Source organism: Pinus tabuliformis, chromosome 3_2 (genome assembly GCF_031772625.1).
Source record: "Pinus tabuliformis cultivar Carrire ecotype Pingquan chromosome 3_2, CPIR1, whole genome shotgun sequence".
Lineage (NCBI taxonomy): Eukaryota > Viridiplantae > Streptophyta > Pinopsida > Pinales > Pinaceae > Pinus > Pinus tabuliformis.
In genome coordinates this window covers 1,207,108,927-1,207,119,879 of record NC_142302.1, presented here as the reverse complement: position 1 = coordinate 1,207,119,879, position 10,953 = coordinate 1,207,108,927, and positions in this window count along the sequence as shown.

Here is a 10,953-nt window from a genome sequence, read left to right as displayed (position 1 = left end):
ACTGATATATACGTGACTGTGCAATGTCTAACTCACGTATATACATGACTTCTCTTTATGGAACTTGCGTAGGAGATTGAGAACACTGAAGTTTTACACTTTTAGCTTCCTCTGAGTCTGTTATGTCGGTACATTGTGCTGTGCCATATCTTTCTGACTGTACTTCCTTCTTCTTCCATATCTTCAAGTGTGATGATGGTTTCTCCCTTTGGTATGGTGCCCGTACTTTGTTCCTACATTCCTTTGCTATATTTGCAAGCTTGTTACATGCATAACATCTTACATGTTTCATATTCCTTTTGTAGCAATCAACAGCTTTGTGACCAAACATATTGCAAGAAAAACAATATCCCTTAAAGTACCTAGAATGTGATGATCTTTCTATGTGATGGTCTTGAACCATTCTACTTCTGCATCTGGTTGCAACATCTCCAAGATTATGACATACATAACATTCAACATTGTTCATCGGAGGAGTAAAATATTTTATTTGAAGAATTTCTTTCCTTGGTTGTTGATGGGATTGACCTTTCACCTCCTTGTTGAGTATTTCAGATTGTGCATTAGAGTTCCTTGTCTTATTTTGTGAACTAGATTCACCTTGAACAGATTCATGAAAACCAAGACCAGTTTTGATAGTAGGAGACCTTTGACTACTAAGAATATCATCCAAGATCTTAGTGCTATCTTGAAATCGTAAGAGCTTATCCTTTTCTTCTAAGTTATCTTTTAGAATATTTACCTCAACCTGAAGTTGCTCTTCCTTTTCATGATACTGCTTCTTCATGTTTTCTTCAGCTTTTCTTCCTTCTTCCAACTAATTTCTTAATTCAAGAACTTCGTTTTCTTGTTTTTCAAGAGCTTGGAGTAGTTCTTTATTCTGCTTATTTGATTCTTCAAGATCTTCTTTCAGTGAGAGGATTGTAGCTTCAAGATTTTCATAGTAACTGGATCTTTCTCTGAGTTTCTTGATTGTTGTGATCCTTTCATTTAATTCATTTCTTAATGATGTCACTTCATCGTGCAACCTTTGACATTGATCTTCCTTTTCCTTGAATAGCTTCCTAACCTTGTTTCCTTCCTATAGTTGAGCTTTTAGTTTGGTAACTTCTTCTTTGGAGATACATTGCCTTTTGTGAAATAGATCTTGTTGATCTCTAATTTTGTCTGTAAGCCTTTTAAATTCTTCCTCTATTTGATATCTTTCTTTCTCACCCATAAGAGAAAATTCAGTTGTTTCACTATCACTTTCATCATCTTCAAATGGATGGAGAAACGTATCACCAGAGGATAACAAATTCATACCTGATAGTTCTTTTTCTTGTTCATCTTCATTTTGAAGTGATTCTAAATCTAAAGTGCTTCTTCCACATATTCCCCAATCGATTCTCCCATTTTCATAGTTCTTCTTAGATGTCTTCTTCTTCTTAGGCACTTTCTTCTTAAGCTTCTTTCCCATTGTTCTACGGATCTCCTTCAAGCGATCAAGCTTCTACCAAAGGACCTGCTCTGATACCAATTGTTGGAAATAATACTGAGAGGGGAGGGGTGAATCAATATTATCAAATCAAACACTTTTTCATTTCCATACTCAGATTCATATACACTACTTTAGTTAAGGGAACCTGCATGTACACGCAACTGTCTAATGCAACTGGCATATATCCAGTGAACTTATGATTCAGTTAATCCATTAAATGTTGATCTTTAGTTAGTGCATCAGAACTTTATTAACCATATAAATAGTAAACAGGTGCAGTAAAATAGAACAAATCATCACACACAAGAATCACACATGAACACCATGATGTAAGGTGGAAACCCGATGTGGGTGAAAACCATATGCTGCAATTCGTCTCTATCTTGTTTTAATAAGAAACTTCTTTTGACAATATTTCTATATTGGTGCAGCCTTATACCAGTACGCAGGCTTCTACCTGCAGAAGGTTACAACATCCCCTTATTCTTTAGCTTCTCTTGGAAGGGAGTTACAACCCCCTTAGCTCTTGTACTAGCCAATCCTTTTACTAGTACGTAGGTGCCGGCCAACTGAATGCTCCAACCTTCACTTGTTTTCCAGCTACTACTAGAAGGGAGCTACAAACCCCTTAGCTTTTGTACTAGTTGATGTACTAGTACATAGGTGCCAACCTACAGAAGTCCTCCAGGTACCACATTTCATAAATTTTCAGACTGGATACTCCTGAAGAACAACACCATAATCTGAAGGCCATGTTTCATCCAATTTTCATACTACAATCAATCAACACTAGCATCATCAATCTCTGAATCACCCAATACTGAATCACTGAAAACCTGTCAACAAACTGAAGTCACCAAAACATAGAGCAGAACATAGAACTCTACAACAATGTTAAGATCTAACTGTATCATCAAAAATCATGCATCAAAGTGCATACGCTACTTTGAAGAGCCGAACCAGCATGTATACACAACTTCACCAAAGTGAACGAATTTATATGTCATTAATTACTTACTTATAACTTTGCTACACTTCTAGTGTTCATACATACCTAGATCATTACATATACAAGGATATTATGAGAGTTAGCAACTAGATCTAGTTCATCGGATCACATAAAGATAAGTCATTATGATCCTGATCCATTATTAGATCTCATCCATCAACACTGAAGCTAAACACAATCAACCAATCTGAATATGCAAAATATTGACTCCAGTAACTAGTCACCAGAACTCATCAACAACCAGAACCACCTGTAACTTCAAACATCATAGTTCATATGGTATACGCTACTTAGATGTATCTAACCTACGTATTTACACGCTTTTATCAAAGTCAACCAGCATATACATCTGTAAATATTCATTCATGATTTGTAGCTATTTCAAACTTAAGTCAAATTAGAACATTACATGCGTCAGTATACAGATCTAGAATAATCATGATCAAACCATATAGAGATGATTCATTCCAAACCATTTGATCTCGATCTATCCTTAGATCTTGTTCTCCATCAACCGCTAAGATTCCTCCTTAGCTCAGATCAATCAAAGCATCATGAACCCATAACCTGCACACTGTATCTCATACTTCATCAGATATTGAAGACTTTCTAAGTGCCCTTGCCTAATGATCTTCTCATCCTTTTATAGTCTTAGGCCTTACTCAATACCATGGTCCAAAACCACTTAGAATGAATACCTTGGACCAAATACCTAGGGTCAACACATTGGACAAGATACCTTGGACCAATACCATGGATCAAAATACCATGGTCCAAATACCACGGACCAAAACACAATGTACGTGCCTTCCCTTGCATGAAAGTGCGTGTATACATATATGCACCTTTTGGTCGGCTAATCCACGTGTATACATGGCTTTATCAAGGGGAACCTGCATATATCTCTTTTTCTTCATTCTGTGAGCCTCAACTATGATCTGTCATCTTAGTAAGTTTCCATCAAGGAGAACACATGTATCATAATGCCAACAATCTCCCCCTTTGGACTTGATGGCAAAGTTAACTTGCCATATTGAGAACTGTCATCTTAATGAGTTGTCATTTTTCATTACATCTGAACTGATTCCTTTGAGCTGCCTTGCATCCCATGTATTTTTTCACTTCTGATCTCCCTTTTGTAGATTCATCTAGTTATATATAAGTGAGATGTTCTGCTACAAGTGGGTTGCCATCAAGTACAACACATGCATCATAATGCCAACACTACTAACTTCCCCTTCTTGGTCATAATTCAAAACCTTGATATTGGGAGTATGAGTGCTAGCCTTAGAAGGATACGGTCCCAGGATGGAGAGATTGGAGGTTTCTGCTTCGCTATGGGAGTAATAGCCTTCTACGACCCTGTCTTCCTTGCATTCCTTTGAGAGCTAGACTGTTCTTTTTCCACCTTGTAGATTAATTCTTGGATAAATGTCTTCCTTCCCAAATCTTCACACTTTGTTTCCTTTTTATGACCTATCATTCCTATGATTTGTTAGAGTGAGGGTGATTTTAGTGTCTTTATAAGTCCTATAAATGCACACATGGATCCTATGTGTATTCAATCACACTCTAAGTGCCTCAGTGTTTGACAATGGTGTGCCCACCCAGGTATGTTAGAGTAATGCACAAGTTCTTCCCTCTCGTCTTACTGCCCAGTGACTCAAGAGCTAAAGACACACTAATCAAAGCATCAAAATTTCCTTAGTTTTCTAGTGATCACAATGGTTAGCCCTCCTAGGTATGTTAGAGCGATGTGCAAGTTCTTACCTCTCGACTTACTACCTAGCAATTGTGGACTAGGAATACTCTATGTCAACCAAACAACTTGGCTGATTGTATCATCAACTTGTCATCCTTGGCATCAACGCAAAAATGTAGTTTTGTTTTAATGAACCTTAATTGACTTTAGACTGCAATATTAATTGTCAACCCAGGGTAGGCCTTGTTGTTTCAATGGAGTTCGCACTATCTATGCCAATACACTCTAGCCAAGCATAAGAAAGTGCAAAGAAGCTGTAAAAGGTGTCATTGATCTAAATTGCTGAATCAAACCATTCATGTAGATACAAAAACACTCTACAGAACTAATCACAACTCGCAGCTATTGAAGTAAAGGCACGCCACACTAGAACTAACATCTATTACAGCTGGTTACTATTGCTCTATTGTTTAACTCTGTGTAACAACATAAGATAAATAGAAACAACAATGAATGTAATCCATGATTTGTACAACAACGACGAAAAACCATAAATCAATAAACTGAACTGAAATGTACACTACCTAATCACTGCAATCTTTGCCAAAGAGGAGGGCCCTTCCTCCTCAACAGGGTGCAGGAAGAACACAAAAAGTGATTAACAAATCAGTTGAAAAGTAACAGCATCACCATGCCAATGGATATTGAATAAGTTCAAAATTATAGAAATAGAGTAACGGTACTCTTATATATGTTGTCTGTTAATACATAAAATGTTGAGTCCTTTAAAATTATTACAACCCAAAAATTAGAAAGCAAATCAGTCATGAGAATCTCTCGATTCTCATGCTGATCAAAAATAAAGAATTTACAACTTATTACTAAATAAATATACATCAACTGCAACTGCCTGAGTCTTTTTTCTTCAAAAATAAACAATCCTATTGCTGACAGCTATTATGTGGAATAGTACCCACATTTTTGGCTTTGGTGCAACAGTATATAGAAAATGGTGGTTTGGGATGACACGACATAACTGATGACAACACTGTTGATGTGACAATAGATCCATGCAAGGTGTAACAACATCCGATGTGTAACAACAACCTTTGACCACACTCAGTGTGTAACAGCAATGTGTAACAACATCAACTTGTAACAGCAACAACAAGTGTGTAACAACAATATTTAACAATAGCAACCTATAACAGCACCTAGTATATAGCAGCGGTCTGTAAGAGCACTCACGGTGTAACAAAAAACTGTTCTACCCTTTCCTGTAGTTAATCCTTGCTTCATAGCTTCTTCATGCGAGCCAACACCTGAAAAAGATGAACTTCCCAAAATACTTCTTCAATGCTCTCTCAGTTAGCTACAAAAGGGAATAAAGCCTTGTATTATTTGGTAAAACACAACAAAGTAACATGACAGTAAAATGGATTGAAAATATACAAAACAGAGAGTTTGGTCATATAAGGGCACAACCTTGGAGGACAGAAAGTTCAAAACAGGAGAAATAGTGTGTAGAAAATAGGTTAAAAACCACACCCAACCGGGAGTTTTTGGGATGTATTGAGTTCAGTAGATTGATGATTATATGGTAGAGATATGAGAATGTATCTCAATAGTACTTGTGATTTGTATTCAATTATTATATTTGAGAATTTTTTTGTTATTGATTGTCAAGGATTTCTTGATTAACATGTTTAGCATTTGACGAGCTGGAGTTTGATGATATATTTTGGTGATCAAAGATTTATTATAGAAAGTTTTGGTTTGATGGTCAATTGAGAAATTTTTTTGTAGATAGGTTATTGGTATCTTGTTATTCAAATGAGAAATTATTTTATGTGGGTCGAATTCGAAAATTAGATGAAATGTGTCCTGCAAGTTTTGAGCTATGATTAAGTTAGTTGAATCCAATGTGAAAGATTTTGAAACGTGGTCCACAGAGTGACAGAGGGTTGGAGATCTCAGTGAGGGAGTAGTAGCTTCCTTTCTATGGTGGTTGATAAACTTGATCACAGAGTAACAACTTCTTTCTAGAGGTAATTGGAGAAGCAAGAGGAGGTGGTAGCCTCCAGTAGTTAGGAGCATGCACACTAGTAACAGTCTGTGCAAGTGCAAAATGTAAAAATATTTTCTTAATAATAACAAGAAGATAGAGACAACAACAATGATCATTTTTTCCAGTTGGGTTTTCCACCTAAAATCCAACGTCCCTATGTGTTGATGTGTTGCATTCTTATGGTTTACATGCTCTAATGTTTAATGTTGCTCAAGGTTTACTGAATATGACTAGATTTACTACATATTGTGTTGCTAATGAAATAATGGTTCAAATAGATTTGAAAATAAAAGTATAAAATAAGTAAAATTTGATCTAGAAAGAAATACTGATTCAACCAAACCCCCCCCCCCCCCCCCCCCCCCCACACCTCTCCAGTATTTCTAGTAGTCAATTATTAGCTTATATCAAAAGTATAACAATCAACATATCTTCTGAAGAATATTGATATAAGTACCATCAAGTCTCATGATAATGTTTCATCTTGGAAGGCCAATAAGCACAGCAGTCCATAGAAGATTGATCTAGGAAGGTGAGATCATTTTATTGTGCGAAAGTTATCGACCATACTAAGAAGTTCATATCGTCTTGTATCATCAAAGATGGAAGTTATGAGAATCAAAGACTCGATGAGAAAATAGTATGAAACAAAAAAATATATCAAGCCTTTCGACCAATAAGGTTTGAGGAAAGAACTTTCCTAAAGGGGAAGGAAATGTCATGAACATAAATATATAATTAATAATTAATAATAATTAGTATATTGGAGAGACATGTCCTAAAGGACATGACTATTTGTGAAGGGGCATATTTCCTAGTATATAAATAAGGTCCTCATTGTAACCAACCATTTCAATTATACATTTAAACATTCTTATATAAATATATTACTTGTACTATGATGGATTTTCTCATATTCTAGAGATCCTAAATATTCATGTATGTATGATATTTATTTATTACAGTGTCCCTAAGGTCTTATCCTCTGAGTGGTTAGGAGATTGCAATGAAAAGAGTGATGTTGTCAATATGCAAAATGTTGAAGGGAATGAGTCCAAAGGAGATGCTATGAACATGAGTAACAAGTGGTTAATCACGAGGAAATTTTACACATGAGTCAATAAGTTCAAGGACAATGTGGCGTCAGAGTACAAGTGATAAATATGAAAAAATTTTACTTAACAGGGATGAGACTTGTGTTATCAGCTTATTCTTCTCCCTAGGGTTAGTACTTATGAATCATTATTCTAATTGACCTTTTGCTAGGCCATAGTCATTCTTTTTACCAGTGTTATTCCATAACATATATATCCTAGCTTGTGCGTGTAGTTGGAACCTTCCAACCACGTGGATGACACACTGTTAGTGTGGTTAAAGCCAATATTTCACTATTTTGCATGTGCGGTTGGGAGACTTGCTCTAGAGGCTTATGGTTCCTAGGAGATCAATTTGACTCATCACCTTATCCTATCTATTTGAGCTAGTTGGGACTCATTATCGAGAAGTTTCGTTAAATTCTCTTTGTCCTAAGATTATGCATTCATCCTCCTAGGATTCATCCTCTTCCTATTTATACTGAGTCATCTTAGAGAGTGAGGCTAGTTTTGGGATAGCCACAATTTTGGAGAGTAGGCTTTAGAGAGTTTATGCTTCCATTGTGATTCATATTTTAGGGCTTAATGTTGTTGTGATTCCTTATTCATTATAGTGGGGATACTCTGTTGGGATGAGGAGAGGAGAACCATAACTTCAGGTATATTGATGTAATTTCATTTATATGGTTAATGAAATCTATGTTCCTTCCCCTTGTATCAACATTTACAATGATTTTTATGCATAATTTTTGGATGTTTTCAGTTGACGATCTTTTGCAGAATATCACTTTCGTCTTCATTTGTTTGTGTTCGTGTGCAGGATTTGGATTAGAAGTGGATGGAAGGGATCATTTAATTAGAGAAGATGGATTATGTAGCAGACCAAAAACTCTTCATCAACTTGTGAGGAGGCAAGGTACTCATTCATTCAAAATTTCATAGAAGCTGCATGCATGACCATGTGGTTTGGTAACTTTTGTTGGATTGTCTTACCCAATCTTTCTATTGTCTGGTGATTTCAACTGGGCATGAGATCACGAAGAAATAACTTATTGTGTGTAGAATTTATAGCAACAACTTGACACTTCATGGAAAAAACAACTTCCAAATGAAGTATCCAACTAGAAAAAGAGGAAGGGAGACCGAACTGAGAGCTTGGAAAGAGCCTTCTAATATTGCTTATAGTCTATCAAATTAATCTAGGATGGTCTCGTAATGGCTAAGAGAAAATCCTATATAAGGCCTTTTCCCTCTAATTCTAGGTCATTTGTGCATTGGCTTGTGGAGATCTTGGAGAGGAGGAGGAGGCCATAAATATTGGAAAGCTTGTTGTGGAAACACTAGTTAGAGAAATTTGGATCTATGACTTTCAAGTAGGTTCTCTTTCTTGTCTAATAAAATTTAAAAGGGGTTAGAGGGACAAAACAAGGGCACCTTAATTCTTCTTAGAAAGATATTTCTCAGTGAAAAATAAAAAAGGAAGTATGAGGGTATGAATGACTAGAGGAGGTCTATATTCAGCCCCTCCCACCAAGTCAAGCACGGGGATTATATGTCATCACATAGAGTAGAATAGTTAAATATATGGTATCAATAATTAACTATATGTAATGTGTATATGGATCATTAGAGAGGCTGATATGAAAGACTACTGTAGGGCTGCATGAATGCTTCATCTTGACACTCTTCTTTACTCATTTTCCTTCTCCTTGGCCATTATTTTTGACTTGATAAGCATAAAATTTCAATTTTTTGACATCGGTAAGGTACTAATTATCCTATTTTTAATATTTCAAACATGTTCCTTATTATTAATTTAAATTTTGCATTGGCTACCTGATTCGTGTAATTCTGTAGCTGACATCCATTTCTACAGCCACCTCCATTGTTGAACAGTGTCCAAGGTTCCATTCAAGGAAAGAAAGATATGGGCAGAAAGAGGTTGATCCCCTCAACATTCTCCTCCTATTGATTTTCACCAAATCATTAGAAGAAATCCTGAATCGCGTGATCAAAGGTAAAATTCAACATGTAAATGGAGTAAGCGAGCGAGATTCCAAGATGAAAATGCCTCACGAATTGCTATGCCAAATAGAAAATCGTGAGTGAATCATTATCTCTTAGAAGCTAAAATTAGGAAGCTGAGTCTGATAGTTTGAATTAGAACTTCGTTAGCCGAAAGTAGGCATGAAAGCCTCAAACATTTATTGAATGGATTTTATAAATACGGTAAGGTAGGAAAAAATAGATGGTGAGGGTGAATGAATATTTTGTGACTGTAATCATTTTGAAACTCTGTATTTTTATTTAATCGAAGTGCCTTTGAAGACTTGATGCACAGCTATCTGTTTGTTGAATCTTGAGACTGCTTGTTTGTGGAGGGCCCTTGTAAACAATGAGGTTTTTTTAAATTGTAGATTTTCATTTTTGTTATTATTTGTTGTAGCATTTTCACGTATGTAATCATAGAATAGAAATATTAATCCTAGCCATTTATAGTTTTGATCCTCTTATGGTAGCTTTACAACTCTCTTTTATAGTTTCTGCAGCTGATTTGAATCATCAAAATACCAGTGATTTCCTTGTGATTTCTTTGAAATTTCATTAAAAAGAATTTCAACTTCATAGCATAATAATATGTTTCTCTCTATAGATTTGGGTGTATATATTTCTTTCAACTTTATGTTTACAGAATTTTTATTCAAAAGTATTCTTAGTTTAACTTCAGAAGAAGAGTGGTTTGATTGTAGTTACTTTCTTGAACTTTTGATTTTGAAACAAGTGTGAGTTAATATAGTTTTCATTCTGCAAGTGTGAGTTCTTTATGGTTTCATTTTTCAAGTAAGAAATATTGCTTTAAATTCGCAATCATTTTATTTTCACTAGAAAGCAATGTTAATTTAATTTTGAAATAGGAATACAAAAATCAAAGTGACATTTCAAATAACTCAATCAATTAATAAATCCAACTTAATAAAAAGGCTTCTAGCATATATTGTGCACTTGCACTTCACAAGTATACCAACTTCAGTCGATAATTTATGTAATCAATTGAAGACGATTAAGTTGACAAACATTTTGGCATCGTTTCCGGGGAAGTGTAAATAGAATTTTTTATTTATTTTGGATACTAATAAATAAATAAAGAACAACAAAAACAAAAACATGATATGCATAGGGAAAGAGACTCTAGGGGTAGATTTGTAGGTAGAGGAAAGAGTTTAATTCCAACAACATTACTTACCCCACCATGACCTCATAGTGCCACACCACCCACACAGACTCGAATTCCATTCAGAGCAGGAAAATGCAAACTCCCTGAGGTATTAACATATGAAATCCAACCTATAGATTCACCAACTTCATCAACAGAAGCCATAATAGAAGACGAAGATCCAATATCCCTAGCAACAAGAGTAATTTTCCTATCTTCAAATAGAGAACAACTTCTAGCTGAAGAGATGGAAGTTCCTACTAAAGAAGAGGAAGAAGAAGCCTATTTTAAAAACCATTGATATAAGAACCAGAGGAATGAGAGGAAGTTGAAAACCTAATCTTGGAACCAGAACCCTACATTAGTTCTGAAAAATCTACAATGGC